Raw genomic sequence first — 18,637 nt, forward strand, 5'->3', positions numbered from 1 at the left:
CAATTACTCATCTAGATGGTGCATACTAATGTAGCATTTTGAATCATATGCATAAAATTTATTTATTAGAAACCATATTTGCATATGTGAAGGTATTAAATATAATTTACATGTATTTAAGTATTTTACATAAAATGTATACATGTGTGTATACACAGGCACACAAGAAATGAGCCGGTTTCTGCATTGCTTTTGGTTGTGCTGTGTCTTCATATCATGCCCATAATTCTTAGTACCTTGCAGGATACACATTCAATATAGCTCACATTCAAGTTAATAATAGGTTGTGGCATCATTATTATTCAAATAAAATATACTTTATGGAAGTGTATACTTTTTTTCTCTCAGAAAAATATGCCTATTCATTTAAGTGTGTACAACAAAGAGTTATGTGGAAGCCACAGGATTCCTGCCTAGGCTGCCAGATCAGCTTAATCAACCCTGGAAGGAAATGGAGTGACAGTCGTCCAAGCTAGATCACACTTACATTCTCATCAAGTCAGTTAATCCTGTTTAACCAACTGTTACTGTGAAGAGTAGAAAGGATCCTACCTTTTGGCAGCTCTCAGTAGGGTTTGAAAAACAAAAACAGACATAAAGAAATATAACCCAACACATGCTATGATAAGAATCAAAATAGAATTACAGACAAATTGCAAAGGCAGAACAAGGGAAGAAAAGATTATTTTTGACTGGCAATATAGGCCAGAGGCTTGGAAGACATGTGACTTGAATTTGAGTTTAAAGGATATGGAAGACTTCATTGTTTTAAACTTTGCAAGCGGATTATGTATTTTAACTCTGCTGACATACACTATTTCAGTCTTCACTTAACTTCTTTCTAGTTGGTCTCTCTCCTATATCCTTCATATATTTACAGATAATCCAAAATTTTACAGCATATCTGTTTTTCACCATATTTCTCCCATTATTAATTATCAAATGAATCCCTCTTCATCTGATAATTAGTTTGTAAATTCCAAAAAGAGTTTTAAGACTTTTATACCCTGCTTCTTTCATAATTTTTCATGGTTCACTTCATGTTTTTGGTAGAAAACATTATTCTAATTTCCTCTAATTTACTATTAATAAAAAGACCCATATACCAAGCAATTTGTACATAGCTTTCAGCCCCAACTTTGATAAGTTATATTTGATTCACAATTTCTAGACCCCCTTCATGTATGTTCTATACATTTTTTTGCATTTTTTAGCTTAGTATGTTGTTATGAGTCAAGAATTTTATACTGCTGTAACCTATGCTTATCTGTGGCAAAAAGGAAAAAGAATAGATGCAAAGCAAAAACCGAGATCATTCCAGCCAGTATACCGCCTTCAATTATTTGATATTTCAGTCAAAAGAGATATAGACCTGAATTTCTCAGATAATTTCCTAAATGAAGCAAAATGTCACACTCTAATATGTGCAGAGAGTCTGTCACTGTGTCTAATTTACTAGATGCCCAATAATAGCACTAGTTCTTCCAAGGTATAATGATGCCATTTAGCTCATTATTGTTGCAGTACATCAGGAACAATCATAGAATTATCCTAAACTACATTGAATTGAATTTTAAATTCAATTATGCTGCAAGTTTTATCAAATGCTTGAACTTTAAGAAAAGTTTCTACCATATTTTTTATGAATAACTTGTTTTATTCATATACATTCTTTGAGTGCATTTCAGTAAACAGCTCATTGAATAAATGAGCTGCTTTGGTATGGAAAGTTAAATATCCACATTATGAGGGGTTAGTGGAAATGGCTCTGTGCTAACCTTGGTTTGTCAGGACTTGAAATGCTCCTCAGATACAGATAAGGTCAGAAAATAAACAGGGTTCTGACCATAATCTGACTCACATATAAGCCCAATGAGACTCCAAACTATCTTGATATTATTATCCCCGTTTCTGAGTATAATTGAATTTTCTCAGCAACAGCAGAATCCTCATACAAACTCCCTAAGTGGAGCCACTGCTAAGTCTGCCACCATAAGAAAATTATAAATAAAAAATAAATGAAATACTTAGTCTACATAGAAAAAGAGAGTAAAAAAAAAAAAAGAAATAAAGACTATGATTTTAAAAAATCACAAAGCATAAAAATATGACATAAGATAAAATATATTATTTTATGGCTATACTATATATAATCTTAAAATAATAATGTTATATTTATGATACTGAGACTTTATAAGTTGTTTTTTTTTTTAATTGTTGTTTCACATGCTTTTAGGACAAGAAAATAAATTCCTGGAAAGAATCTAAAAGTTTAATAAAACGTAGGTTAAAACTGAAAAAAATAAATAAATAAATAAGAGCTTTCTGTAATAGCTCTATTAAAATTTAGAAAAACTCAGAGGGGATATTTGTGTTTTGTTGAAATTGTACATAACGTTACACAATGTGAGAAATGATAGGGACCTTAGATTTCATATAGACATTTTTAAGGCTTCCAGTGATAGAGGAAGGACTAGCACTATATCTTCTAAATCCCAGCCCAATTTTCTTCCCTCACATTATAATGCTCTTCAGGGAAAAAGTATAAGGTAGGTCAAAGTTAAAGATATAGAAACAAAATACATATATACATGTATAGGTATCTGTTTACACATGTACACACGATTGAAATGGTTGTATATAATAGCAGTGGAATAGAAGCAATTCTATGTGATTAATAGTTAGCAATAGATAATACTAAGTTGACACCCTGGAAATCCATTCATTCTCCCAAGAGTCATTAAAGCCATTGTGAATGTGAGTGTGTGTATGTGTTTAGGGCAATTTGTATTGTTTTATTTTAATCACTGGGTGCATGGTTGATAATTGCCCACATACAAAAAGGCTCAATTATCATGTAATTGCTGATATTTCTATTGAATAGAAGTCATAAAACATGTATGAGGGTATAAATTCAAATACTGAGACATATTTCTAAAATTAATTATGACGTTTTGATTTTCCTTATTCATAGATGACTTCCTAGTAAACCAGTTATCACAGTAAATTTATAAGACAAAGAATGTGGACTCGACAACAGAAGATAATTCTCCAGGCAGTGGTTACTGCTAGTCATTAAATTTCTTTCAACTGTCAGAACATATTCATGTGCACCAATATTGTAAACTTCTAAGGGAGGAAACAACTTTTGACAGTTCTGCTGACATATCTCATCTGATTTAACCAAATATATCAGAATAACCAAGTCACTACCTAATTTTTATTTATTTCATTGAAATGAAAACTCTTTTATAAATTATATAAATGACTAAACCTATTGAGACTATCCTGGAAAAAAAGACTGACAATATAGCATTACACTGTTTTGATCAATAGGTGATGATGTTTAGAAATAATACCTTCCTTGTTGAACTTCCTATAAATCTAACATGTGACATAACTTTTTTGTTCCTAAGATGGAGCTTCCTTCCAAAACATAGGACCCAAATTGTATTGCATATTTAACCCAATTTTATATTCTATATTTATCCTGTTCTTTAGAAAAGCTTGTTATTGAAAATAAGAAGTAAAATAATTGAAATACATTTGTAGATTTATTTTCTCCTCATGCATTAAACATTTTTCAATAAATATTTTATGATTTTCATTTTTATTTCTACTTTGTAGTTCTTTAGTGATAAAATATGCCTTTTCTGTAAAGAAAGAATGTTTTTTCTAAATGTAAATTACAAAGCTGTCATACATTCTTTAAGTTAATCCATTTTGATCAGTAAGTGATGATGCTTAGAACAATGGTATCTTTTTTTTTTTAAAGAAACCTCTTTTTTTAATTAAAGTTATTTATTTATTTTTGGCTGTGTTGGGTCTTCGTTTCTGTGCGAGGGCTTTCTCTAGTTGCGGCAAGTGGGGGCCACTCTTCATCGCGGTGCGCGGGCCTCTCACCATCACGGCCTCTCTTGTTGCGGAGCACAGGCTCCAGACGCGCAGGCTCAGTAGTTGTGGCTCACGGGCCCAGTTGCTCCGCGGCATGTGGGATCTTCCCAGACCAGGGCTCGAACCCGTGTCCCCTGCATTGGCAGGCGGATTCTCAACCGCTGCACCACCAGAGAAGCCCAATGGTATCTTCTTTGTCGATTCCCTCTATATAGACATGTGAAATAACTTTAACGTTCCCATGGAGTTTCTTTTCAGATCAAAAATAACACAAACTGTATTGTGTATTAGATCTAATGCTATTTTACATATTTATATTTTAGGAGCAATTATAAATTATAAATGAAGAGTCCGCTGGAACCAATGAATCAGGGTTTTCCGTGATGCACTAATCAAAATGTAAAAGTAAGAAACTATAGCCCAGATTCAGAGGCGCTCAGGGAATTCCCATATTGCTTTCCATTTGATTTTACTGCAAGGGTTATGGTGGTTCAAAACTAAAAAAAACTGTGAGTTTGATGGCATTCTTGAAAGTTGTAAAGAGAATAATATATGATAGCTATTTTAAATCACTCTTTCATTATTCATAATTCTAAAGTCATAAGAAAGTAGTATTTTAGAAATCTATTAAGAAGACAGTTCTCTTTCATGTTTTTTATCTTTCCAAGAAAAGATTACTGGATATAGGGTAAGAAGATATTTTAAACATTGCATAAACTTTTTAGAATAAATAATTTTGGAGGCAAAAATAAGCGTATACAACAGATGCAAGCTGGAAAAATGTCTTTAAATATTAAAAGTCTGCTTCAAAATGAGAAATTCATTACACATTTTTACCTTTCTTATTCCAAAATCCTATTGACATAAGGATATAGTACATGTTTCTTCCACTGGGCCAAGTATTTTATAACAAAAAGAACTGGAATTAAGTTACCTATGAATCAGAAAAAAAGGTATCTTCTGCATAGGAGAAAACTGAGGTAGATGTGGGACTTAACTCTTTCTCAGGTAGAGACTCTTTAAGCTTGGAATCTGCTCATCTAAGGCCAAACGTGGGGAAAGTAGAAACCAGTAATTTCCTCAAGAATTCTAAGAGACCAATGTGAAGGTCATTCATGCCCCAACTATTCTCCGCAGGCCTGTGATTGCAAAGCCATTGACAACAAGATATTGCTCCTAAGCTAATGTCAGGCTAAGCCCTATTCTTAAAACAACAACAACAACAAAACCCCATAAATTTTCCTAAGGAGGGCCAAGGCACACATCCTGTGGCCTTTGAGAAATCTTTCTTATTTTGGCTTGAGGGTTGTAATGTGAAGTGATGAAGGAAAGTCTACCTGCTTTCTTCTTGCAGTTTATTCTGATATGAAGCTGACTGTATGCATATAATAGAATTTTCTGTCAGTGCTCCCATTCAAGGGAGGGGAATAGCCTGTGGGTTTGCAAGAATGAAGCAGAGGAAACATAACCTAAGTAGTAACTTTTGGGGAGTATGCCTTGTGGGAAGGGTGGGAGATCACGTGATTCTTTTCATTGGCCATAAACAGGTATTATTTTTATAATCATAATACTAACTCACATTGGAAGGAGAAGTACAGAGTATAATTATGTTATAAAAACAAAATGAAATACACCTCTCTTTTTATATATTTTACAATATAAAACATTGACTTTGCAAAATTATCTTCTGCTCAAAAGCAGCATTTCTCACCTTACAGACACTGTACATGGATTGCATTTTATAGGTAAGTATGATTTTACTGCCTGGTTACAGCTCTAGTACTGGAAATGCTGACATACATATTTAGAGTAAATATTTAGAGTATTTTTAAAGTAAGTGCATAGTTTTTCACACAGAGAATGTGCACAATTATGTGCTGAAAACCCACAGAAAGAACATTTCCTGGCAATTAGGGTCTGATAAAAATAACAGTACAAAAACCATGTTACCTGTGCCAACCAGCTATTTTCAGTATCCCAGGAAATGTCTCCTCATCAGTAGTGACTAGTATTAGAAATGATGGCAAAACAATTTAAACAAGCACATTTATGCGTGTAGTAAGGTTATATTGAAATTACCTGAAATTAAGAAATTACCTGAAATGAAGTCTGTTAACTTCAGGCTGTCCCTCCACAGCAGGGCTCTTTCTAACCTCAGCAGGATCAACATTTTGGATCAGATAGTGCTTTGGTGTAGGGGGCAGCTGTCCCAAGCATTGTTTAACAGCATCCCTCGTCTCCACCCACCAGATGCCATAGTACCCGCCACGTTGTGACGACCAAAAATGTCTTCAGACATCGTCAGATGTCCCTTGGGGATAGAGAACAATGGTTCCAGAGCCCTAAAGAGATCCTTTCATTGTCTTTATTAAAATGTGCTCCGTTCTGCCTATGCCCGAGGTTCTTCTTGACTGCAATTGAGATATTTTAGAGGGCCGTAGACATTTGCAGAACACAGGTAATCTCTTCCTAACCTGGGGCTTTGTGTAGCCAGCTTCTGCATTTCCATGTAGTTATTAAAAGAGACAGAAATAATTCACTATTCTGTTTTAGTTGCCATTGTTATCTACCTCGGAAAAGTAGGCATAGAGAGAAAGAGAAAATATATTTTTGTCTCTCTCCTCCTCCTAAGCTATGTTATTCAGACCTGTGTGGACCTCAGCAGTGACACTCATCCATCTACACTTGCCCTGAGAAAGCTCAGAATTCAGTCCTCTGTATATAGGAAATCACTCAATAGTAATATTTTTCCTAGCTTTAAATAGGAAAATTTTGGTGTTTCACTCATTCACAGCATGAGGCAGTTTTAAAGGAGGTCGTATTTAAGAGAATTATATTAATAGTGGTTATCATACATATATGTATGCATATATATACATAAATATACATACAACTAGCATTCAAATAATGTTTATTGTTGTACATATTTTTCATATATAAGCTTATTTATTTATCCCTCATAATGAATCTATAAGATATTATCAATGTCCCATTTTATAAATGAGAAAACTGAAGCACAAGAGACTAACCAGTGGCACCGATTCAAACCTGGACATTCTGGCTTTAGAATCAATGTGCAATGAACCCTCCATTCAGCCTTTCACTGGTTATGCTTCTTCTCAATAGAGAATCTTGATGCCAAACATTGTATTGTCTTTTCTAATCCTCACAAAAACTGCACAAGGTAAGTATTGTTATTTTCTAAGTATCTGCAGCTGAGGAAATAAAAGCACAAGGAATTATCTCTTTTGCTAGTCATATATTTAATAAATGGTGAAACTCAGGACTCAAAGCTAGGTCTTGATGATTTCAAAACCATTTAACATCTATGGATCTTAATTTTTCTCTAAATTCAGGAAATTTGATTAGATTACATTGAAGACTTGGTCCAGCTCTAGAGATCTGGGTATCAATATCCTAGAATGTTCTTTGCTGAAATTTCACCCTAAAGTTTAGGATTAATATACAAAACAGTATTTCATTTAAAAATGCTTTTGCAGATAAAGCCAGGATATTAGCCTATAATCTATCAGACACTAATTTTTAATACTCTCTCACAGCTACCATATTTCACCTTACTAATGCCAACAGGGAACCCACAATTAAGTGACACAAAATTAGGCCCAAAAGGAGAGGAGATCTAAAATACTAATTAAGTCAGTTTATATGAGAAATGGAACAGAGAAATGGGGCATAATGAACATGAGAATGGATTTGCTGAATGTTAATTGCACAAGTGTATGGATTCCTTTTACTTCCCTGTGATAATTTCTTGATCAAGAATATCATGAGATGGTTTCAGTTCATAAAATAACTGTAGCTAGCATTGCTTATATTAGTAATGACACAGATAATATTGAGGCCCAGATGGAATTTCATAGATGTTATATTCCATGCTCGAAGAACACATCTAATATATTGTAACTTTTGGCTTATAATAGAAAAAGGAATTCACCATCAACTTAAGTTATTACTAATCTGATCACTGAGTGCCTTATTGCAAAGGCAGGGACATACAGGACTAGAATGGAAAAGATTTGGGATACGATTATATGATGAATGGTTAAAGAAAGAGGGAATTCCTAAGCCAAAGAGAATCCTTAGCCTGCCCAAAAGCAACTTGACAGCAGAGGTATTCAAAGAAATGGGTGGGAGCAGTCAGTATTGAGTACAAGCAATAATAGGATATATAGTTGATAGAGGATTTAAAAGCGATAATAAAACTAACTAAAAAGTGGTCTTAAGTTTTATTTTCATCACACACTTGCAAGCCCAAACATATCAATAGTAAAATGTGCTTCCCCAAAGAAATTTTGTTAGTCTAAATTCTAACCCATCCTTGGCATTCTTGCTGAGTTTTGATAGTATACATGTGTCAAATTTTCTTATTTTTATTACTTATTCTTTAATAAACTCTGTATACTACACCAAAGTTAATTTTGAAAATTCCCAGTTTTATCATCTTCCTGAAAAGTGCAGACTCAGCAAAAATGCTCTTTTTGAAAATAATTTCTTAAGGATTCAGAATCATTGGATATCGCGTCCCACACAGCTTGTGTCTCCAATCACCATGTCACACACAGTCTTGCTTTTAAAGAGTAATTTTATGTAAGCAATGATGGCACACTAATTTAAAACTGGGAAACAGAAGTTGAGTTACTTCAAATCTGTCATTCCACGTGACAACATAGAGTCTCTATTTGCATTAAAAGTTTTGGACATTTGAAAGCTGCTAACGTGAAACCTGAAGAACAGAAGCATGGACAGTATTTTAATGTCTAAATTTATCACGAAATTAGATTTCCAAGAATCTCTTGCCAAAATTATCCTTATATTTAAAACCGTTCCTAAGTATTCATACACTTAAGGCTTCATGCAAAAGGGACTTTTCAAATTTGAAATTAATAAAAAGTATTATTTTACCCCTGTGAGTGATGATAGATTGCAAATTTGTCCATACTGTCTACTGTACCTGAATATGTGAAGAAGATCAACTTTAAAGATAGAGTAACAAACTGACCAATGTCAAGGCTAAAAACAAAAGCTGTATGGCTTTCTTTCATTGGTACAACAGACATACATATGTATTTCCCTCTAATCGAAACACATATTAATGTAATTAAAATATATTAGACAAATACTTTTTTTTCTTTTTTAATGCTGCAATATTTTAATCTTCATATCATTCCATATATGAATTGAACAAAATAAACTTTTCAATAACTGCATTTCTTTTCTGGCCATTATTCTTTTTTGTCACTTGATTGCTACTGAGTATAATTTTGTTATATAAAGACAGGGCATTAAAAGCGATCCACTCTGGGTGTCAAATACATTAGATATGCCACAGCTGGGGAAAAAAAAGCTGACTTCTGATATGTTTTGGAGACACACTTAGACTCAATTATTTAAAAAATGCAGCCAATAGGAAGTAGGCAAAAGATACATTTATCCTGTGAGAAGAGCATTTCTTCTTTCTGATGAGTTCTGGAGGGGTCTATGATTACTTCAGTGAGTTAGCGTAGAGGATTCATACACAAAGAATTTGAACTAAATGGTCTTTCAATTCTCCGTTTCAACTCCTAAAGCAAAACATTTCCTTTTTGAGACTTTCTCAAGTAAGAGAAAATATAATTTTTGTGTCTAATATAAAGGGGGTAGACGTCTTGTCAGGTAAATCTTGCTCTGTTTACTCTAGTTTCATTGACATAAAATACATAGGTGTATCTCTCAGAAGAAAGATAATGAGCCCAACACAAGGGTATCTAAAAAAGTAATATTGCAATTACATTCTAATCCAAAGTAGTAGGAGGCAAAAGCAAAATTTGGTTGATCGTTTGAACCAAAAATCAACAAGTTCTACAACAGAGTATTTGCTTTAGCTGTAGTTCTCCTAGTCTGTGTTGCTACTATTCATATCCCACAGAGGTTTCTGCAAACACCAATTTAATTATAATACCTTTTCACCTACTGTCTCTGACTTTGGTTTCAGTATGTTTTTTTTAAACAAGTATATTATTAAAAGAGTATAATGTCAGGTCTGCACTTGAGGCCCAATATTATGTGCTGTTTTGACATGGGGTGCCATTGGGAAGGCCTCACCTGGCCTAAGTCAAGTTTTCTTCCTCACAATGCTCCTGAGATAATGTCCCCTCAGCACTCAACCCTTCTTATCAAGAGACCAGGCCCAATCCCTGCTTATCCATGAGTGGCATGGAATTGCTCAAATGAACCAATCACATCTTCCTGCAGGAATCTGGGGCACTCTCCACCCTCTTTTTTTTTTTTTTAATTAATTTTTACTGGAGTATAGTTGCTTTACAATGTTGTATTAGTTTCTGCTGGACAGCAAAGTGAATCAGTTTTACATATACATATGTCCCCTGTTTTTTATATTCTTTTCCCATATAGGTCATTACAGAGTATTGAGTAGAGTTCCCTGTGCTGTACAGTAGGTCTTTATTAGTTATCTATTTTATATACACTAGTGTATATATGTTAATCCCAATCTCCCAGTTTATCCCTCCCCCCCCTTTCCCCCCCGATAACCGTAAGTTTGTTTTCTACGTCTGTGACTCTACTTCTGTTTTGTAAGTAGGTTCATTTGTACCATTGTTTTAGATCCCACAGATAAGCGTTATCACATGATATCTGTCTTTCTCTGTCTGACTTACTTCACCCTCTTGAGACTATAAAACTTGCCCCCCATGGTCCTCGGCGTGCACTCTGTTCAACAGCGCAACCCCCGTGTGGCCCTCTGTGCAGTGCCGTGTTCTCCTCCCCTGGGTGATGCGTGTACGTGGCTAATAAACTGTGGTCCAGCTTAGTGTCCTGTCCAGTGGTAGGTGTCCTGTGTTCTAGTCATCCCAGACCCTAGAGTGGGAATCCCCCCTCACCAACGGAGTGAATAGGAGGTAATTACACAAAAAGAAACTACCATGACATATACAGATACATAGGTCTCTTTTTTATTGGATAGTTGTGTATAGACATTTCAGTGTATCTATAATTGAGCTATTCTTAATCTTTCTAAAGAATTGAATCTTACCAAATCCTTCAAAGATATGCCAGTTATCTTTTTAGGTTTTGCAAAAAGTACTCTCCTATTGTGGAAGTAGTATATATTTTATCCTCAATAACAGAAAAAAGAAAGAAAATATGCCTTCTTCATGGTTAAAAAAAAAAAAAAGCCACATTTCAATGGCCATCATTGTTAGGGAACAAAATTAAGAAAAGAATGTCTTTGCCTGTGTGTGTGTGTATATGTGTGTGTGTGTGTATATGTGTGTGTGTGTATCTATGTGTGTGTATCTATCCATTTTCTCTTTGTTTTTACTTTCTTCATTTTCTGTATCAACTAAATAACATTGATTCATGTTTCATTACATACATTACTACTTTATAATCTTATTCTGTCTTAGTGATACATAATTTACAATATATCTGTCCTAAGTATTGAGATTTTCTTTAAACTTTATTTTTTAAGCAAATATACTGTTAAGACTAGATATATGTATATGTGTGTGATGTGTACAAGTGTGTATATATATTTAAGTTGGTTCTAATTTTTTTTTTAAGTTTAGGGTTTTTTGGGGCAGCAAATAATTCTCAATTCTTATTTTTCTACATTAGCAGTACATTTCACATAAAAAGGCAAACTTCTGTAAACTTTGTGAGCCAATCTGTGTTCTAGGCTGAGTGCTACTTGTTTTATTATGTGTGACATGATCAGAGGCAAAATAATTTGTGGCACCTCAGTCATGTGCAATAAGCATTTCACATCAAAAAGCAAATAACCAATCTGACTTTTACTATTACACGGTTCATAAGAAATGTGGTTACTAGACCTGAAGCAGCAAGTGAGCATGAAATGCAATATTGTTTAACACTGGATGTAAAAATTATTTGTGAGAAAAAAAAATAAGAAAAAATCTTGAAAGGAAAGGGGGTGGAAAGTTGGTACAAAGGGAAACCCTGGAGAAAGAGTCTCTGAGAAATTACATTGCTGCTGGCAGGTCCTGCTGGTGATTGCCTGAGATCCTGGTGCATGGAATTGAGCAAACAGTAATTAATAAACTAAAGACAGTAACTCTGCTGGTCATCCAGTTTTCTTCAAAACAGTGTGTGGAAGCTTTGATGTGAGAGAATCTCTTTCATTAGGAGGGAGTCGAGAATATACAAACAGTGTACTTTGATCAAGTTTCTCCAAGGACCATAAATATCTTCTGACTTGAAAGTTAAAGAGATTTGAAATTGTATAAAATATTTGAGAAGAATAAGATTTAATATTAACTAACCCACTGATGTAATATACAAGACAGAGAATTAGAATAGGAAACTGTAATTTTCCTATTCTAACAGGAAACTGTAAAAGGAAACTGTAACTGTAAGAGAGCTTCTGATACTTTGTAAAGAAACAGGAGAAATAAAGTCAGCAAAAGATTTTCCTTTCTCTCTAAAGGTTTTAAAGTGCTTGAACATAGAACATTTTTTTTCTAGGAGGATTGGGTGAAAGAGTAGAGGGACATCTATGAAATGAAAAGAAACATATTCAAATAATTTGCTGCATGAGTTTTTTTTTTTTTTTTAAAGTGGCAGTTCAATTATTACAAATGAAGTTAAGAGTTCTTTCCAAGGTGAAAGTTGCCAATTCTGAAGTAAATTATTTTTGATGACTATAATCAATTCATAACAGATAAATAAGCTAGATAAGTATGTATAAGTATGAAGCTACTTCCAAAACTGTATTTTTTTTTCAATAAATAAGGCATGCACATTTGTTTGTATAAGAGTTAAGCTTAAAATTGCATTGTTTTCTATTAAGCTGCATAATATTTTTAATTCAATGAATATTTATTGCACAACTTCTAATATCAAGATTCAGTTATCTTTGGTTGTCTGATAGAGTTCTGGGAGTTTAATATTTGTAAAAAAGAATCATAAAATAATTACAATAAAAAACAAATGTTAACTGCCATTAAAAATACAAATTAATTCATGTAGGATTACAAAGGAGGGAAACAGTAGGTGTATAACAGAATTTTTAAAACTTTAGGAAGGATGATGCATTCGGACAGCAATTTGAGGATTAGCTACAACAGACATGGTACTGCTCTGAGTGGTGTGGGGTGACTGAAAGACCCCGAGGGCAGGGAGTCAGGTTTGTTTGCACTGGGTCCAGGCTGACAAGAGGTTGGGCTTCTTGTCAAGATATGGGAAACAGTAAACGTTGAAGATGTTAAGTATAATGGAAGATGATGAGCGCCAGGCTGAATATTGTATTAAAATTTTAGGCAACAGAAAACCGCTGAAAGCTTAAGTAGAAGGATTTGTGAAGTGCTGATACTCTAAGGAGATTATTTTTTGACTCAACCTTTCCTAACTAGGGGGCTTCCATCTCTCCTAGAATTGCATGTATTTGTGTATATTTATGTGTGTGTGCACAGTGGTTTGGGGTTAATACCTAAGAGTTTTCTAAACTAGATTCTCCCACTAGGGACTTCTGATGGAAATCCCAGAGTTAGAGCCTGATCTTTTGAAATTCCTTCTTGAAAAAAATATTAATTTTTGTCACTTCACATGCCCAGCTCATTCATCAAGCTACTTTTAGCCATTTAGAATACACAATGGATTTGGCTTGATGCTTTGGGTTTTTTTTCCTTATTATTACTAGTATTAGTATTATTTATATCATTATTAAGTTATTACTTACTTAGTCATCCACTTTACAATCAGATTATGATATCTTTAATTTAGGTTTCTGTTGTGTCTGTATATGCATCTATTATCTTTTCACATTTTACTTCATTTCAGATTGAAACAACATTAGAGATTACCTTTGTCACAAACCCTAGAAGATGGGTGAAGAATTTTCTCCTAGCTTGTTTCCATTAAGGCCTTTTATCCTCTCTGGAGTGATCAGTTTCACTCACCAGATGGTCTCTCTGTCCCTAAAAATAGCCCTCTAGGAATGATTTTCAGTTTCTCACATGAAAGAATTGCTTTGGCAACTCAGAATTTGAAAGCAAAATCCTATTTTTCTTGTTTTCTTCCTCAATGGAGTAGAATGTTAACAGTTAAAGAAGGCTCAGTAGTAACTGGGAAATACTGATCTTTCTAGATGAGCAATGTTCAGTAAAAAATAGAATGTGAACTTTAGATGAAATTTAAAATTTTCTAATGGCCACTTTGAAAAAAAGAAATAGGTGAAATTAATTTTAAAAATATATTTTCTTTAACCCAGTATCCCTAAGATATTGTCATTTAATATGTAGTTGATAATAAAAATTATTAATGAAGTAGTTTACTTTCTTTTGTTCACACTGTGTAATCAGGTCTGTATTTTAAATTTACTGCACATTCTGCTTCATATTAGTGCTTGACAGCCACACATGGCTCATGACTACTGTATTGGATAGTGGGGCTCTAGATCACCGTTTTCATTTCCCGGAAGAATAAAAGCTCATGTAAGGGTTGAGGTATCAGTGAATTTTCAGTCCATACATGAGAAAATTATTGAATTAATAATCCTGACTTTAAATCTACACAATAGGACAGTTATCCTGAAGGGAATCTCTATGTTATAATCCCTCTACAGATTTAATTCCAATAAAAATCCAAGCACCTGGGACCCTTTTGAAAAGACTCTAGAAGGAGATATAATTAAGTTATAAAGTCCTCTTTTTTTCTGGTCTTTTTGTAGAAAAAGAATGGTGCAAATTATTCACCTTCCATCACGGGAGACTGTCTATTGTTTTTGCTTCATAACTTTAGCCAAAAAGAAGCTTGCTATGCTAGGAAGATCTTACAGGATGAGTGCTGATAAATTCATACCCTGAAAGCATCTCAATTAAATCTCACACAGAATTGTGTTCTTTCCAATCCTTTCTTCATCACACACTCCTATCATTGGTTCATGCGTAGATCATTTTTATTTCTTGAGTTAGCCAATCAGTTATTTTTAATAATGTAATAATGATTCAGGAACCCACCTCCACACATTAAAATCTAGAATCTTGACAATAATCTATAGGTAACCATACAGTCTCACCTCTTATTTTCCCTAAAGTTAAGTGTCCTATCCCAGTCTAGTTAACTATGATTTTGAATCTCTTGTTCATAATTTCGTCACTTTCTGTTTTTGTATAGTTTTATTAAACCCATGAAAATTCTGAAATAAATATTTTAGTTGTTTCAAGTTTATAGTATAGTATGTTGTACATAATAGTTTGGGAATACTTTTTATTATTATATTACTAAGATTTGTTCATATTGTGTAGCTTTATAGTTCATTTGTTTCAAATGCTATATATATTTCGTTACGTAACTCTTCACAGTTTTATTTATCCACTCTCCCATTGATACATGCTGATGTCATTTCCAGGTTTGTGCTATTGTGAAAAATGCTGCTACAAACATTCTTGTATATTTCCTTCTGTGCATATATACCTTATTCCTTTTCATTTAATCACTCAACACACTTAAATCACCTCCAACCCGAGCCATGCATCAAGAACATTTGTCTGCTATCATTTTTTACCAAGGACATGACTCTCAATATCCTCCTTGACAAGTAGGATGTGCTTAGAATTTCAGTGCTCCTCAAAAATATACAATTTTTCACTGTTGACTCTGCTAATACTTAGTTTTCCTATGACTTTATTTAATACTAAGAAACAGTGGCAAGCAGTTTTTGCCCTGTCTGGAAAACTTCTTAAGAACAAACTAAAATTTTTAGTGAGGAGGAATAATACTTTCTAAATATAGTGAACAATATATGTGACCAAGATTCTTAGTGTCGATTCTTCTAACTTACTATTTCTGATAATCTAAAATCTCAATTAATCTCTCTGTCATTTATCATTTAAGTACTTCTCTACTCTGACTTTATTCAGTGTTACACCCTGAGAGATTGAAAACACAACTCATCTTATCTCTCCATGAGATTATCTTTCAAATCTTCCTTCTGCTAATACTTTAGTTGCTCTGGCTAATTTTTGCATAAGTTCTTTAAAGATTCTTATTCATAAGGAGAATGAAGTAATCCCAACATCACTGAATTTGGGACAGAAAGACCAGATCTGTGTCACGTTTGGGGGAAAATATCTAACCTTTACACACCATCCATTCCTCTAATTCTAGGCAGAGATTCAGGGCATTTAGCAATTGTGAATGGTCAAGGAGTAGTTTTTTGGGGGCCCGGAGTTTAGATTAGCATTCTTTCTCTGGGCAATCAGGACAGTGAGATCTGGAGAAATAACACTTTAAAGTTAGTTGAGGAAAGCAAAGTAAGGTAGGAATGAAATGAAAGTGAAAGCAAGCTGGGAATAAGCAAATTGCAGCATTACAAAATGCAATGGTGGGTTTTTGCCACCCCTTTAGGCAGGGATGCAAGCATTATAGCCACCATGGTATCTGCAAGGACAAACAGAAACAGGTCTTAACAAAAAGAATATATTCTCACCAACTAATTAAGAATACATTCAGAAGCTAGAGGATGGGCTAAAATATTCTTAACTTTCCTCTCTGGAAATAACTCCAAAGGGGGTCATTCAGCAATTGCTTTTTTCCTTGTTTGGACTCTCTTTCACCTTCTTATGGTCCCAAAGTATTATTCACTACCACCCCAAGGACCCAGCTCCAACCTAGGGTCACATAACTGATTCAAGTCTAGGATGACTCTACCCTGGAAGGGAGATTGTAGCTTGTGGACATTGGCCTATGAGAGCTTACAGATAAGACGTTGAAATAAAAAAGATATCTTTCTCCGTAATATCAAAAAAAGGCGGGGGGGAGGGCTTACCCATCTAAGTAAGAATATACAAGGACAAAGATGATAAATGTGACCAAAAACCCTCCTTCTGCTTTATGTGCATTCATTTGCCTTTAAGGACAGCAAATAGGACAGATACAAGTTTTATTCAAGTCATACAGCTCCTTTAAATCTGAGTATTATAATTTATAAAAACACTGAAATGCAATTATTTATAAACATAGAGCTAAATATCATATTATTTACATATATGAAAGTAAATAGAAAAAGAAATAGTGGAAAGAGTTGAAACTGATTACTGAGGAAAGGGATTTTTGCAAGGAAGTCGTGGGGAAAATGACTGCCATTTTTAGATGTCTTTTGTTTTGTTTTTTAATTACATGTTACCAAAAATAAAAGTTAAATAAAAATAAAGTAATTAGTATATTTGGTAAAATGTATATGAACAAAACATTGTCAAATCTTTATTGTGATACAAAGGAAAAACTGACCTAATGAAACCAATTTGGAACAATTTTACATAAAGATTTTATGAAGACTGAATATTTTTTCACTTATAAAAGTGGTCATGAATAGATAGACTCCATGTAGTTCTCTCTGAAAAATTAATTTTCAATGGAAATTCACCAATACTTGTAAAATTCTGAGGAAAATAATTATATGTGTAAATACATAATGAAAATGTCTATTGAGTCAAATGATTTCACATAAACAAAAGAGAACACATCTTCTACTCATTTAGTGGCGGTTTAATGGAGGAGATATGATTTAAGGTGGTTCTCAGGCTGATTTAGAGAAAAAGTTCAACATTTTAAATGGAAAGAAAGGACACTGGCAGAAACAGAAGCTAGAAAATACAAAACTCAAAATGGGAACTGGGCTTAGATGATTTTCATATTTCAGAATTTGTGTCATGAATTATTGTATGATAAAAGTAAAAAAAGTGATTAATTGTTGAAATAATGTTGTGTTGTTTCTCGAAAATTGGGCTATAGTGTGTTCTCATATAATCAACCCACTGCAACATTACAAAAACCCTGATATATACTCAGCATAGGTAATAGTGTCACCTCATCTTAATAACTAACTTAAGAGGAGCAACGCTGCAGGTTTCCATTTGTTATTCGAGTCCAGAAGGTTCAGATAAATTACACACAAAAAATGTTAGTCTACAGGCTTGGTAAAGGAACTTCTGGCTTTATCTCTGGTGATAGTCTACCCAGCCTTCTCCAAAGGTGAAGAAGTTATGTCATTCAGAATCAGTTGTGTTAATAAATATACTAAAAGAATATAACTGATTTTGTATTCAAATTTGGTGGATCCAAGTTTTGGGTAGAATGCAGTTAATATGCAACATAGTCCAACTGATAAATCTCAAGTTGTTCAGATGAATTAGAAAGATATATTAGAGCTTGAATAAAAATAGCTGAAAGGGTTACCTTAACAAGATGTTAACTTGAGGGATTTTTTCTGGTGGCAAATTCACCATTCATTAGAAGGGATTGATTTTTTACAGAGGAGGATATATCATTTAAGCAAAGAGCATGATAGGCTATGTTTATCATCATCTGGGCAGAAAAAGTCAAATTGTTTTAAAGCAGATACAGAAATGATTAGCTCACCCAGTCAGAAAGAAAAAAAAAAGATGAATTTATTTTTGATGATTTCATATATCAAATACTTTTAGGTTGATACTGTGAGTAAACCAAATGCACTGGAAATTTAAAGAGATAATTTTGTTTAGGCTAATGCAATAGGGAGAACATTGATTAATGATGAACATCTCAAAGAAAAGGAAGAGGCAAGAAACAAGGGATCATCAGCTTATCTTATGGGATCTTGGAGATTATGTTCAAGCTGACATACTGCAAAACAAAGTAATTATTTAAATAAAGATTGTCAGAATAATTATTCAATTTTATTAACACAAATTTATATTTTTAATAATCTTAAGTATTTAGTCCAATTAAT

This window comes from Balaenoptera borealis (assembly GCF_965194805.1).
Source record: "Balaenoptera borealis genome assembly, chromosome: 4".
NCBI classification, from domain to species: domain Eukaryota; kingdom Metazoa; phylum Chordata; class Mammalia; order Artiodactyla; family Balaenopteridae; genus Balaenoptera; species Balaenoptera borealis.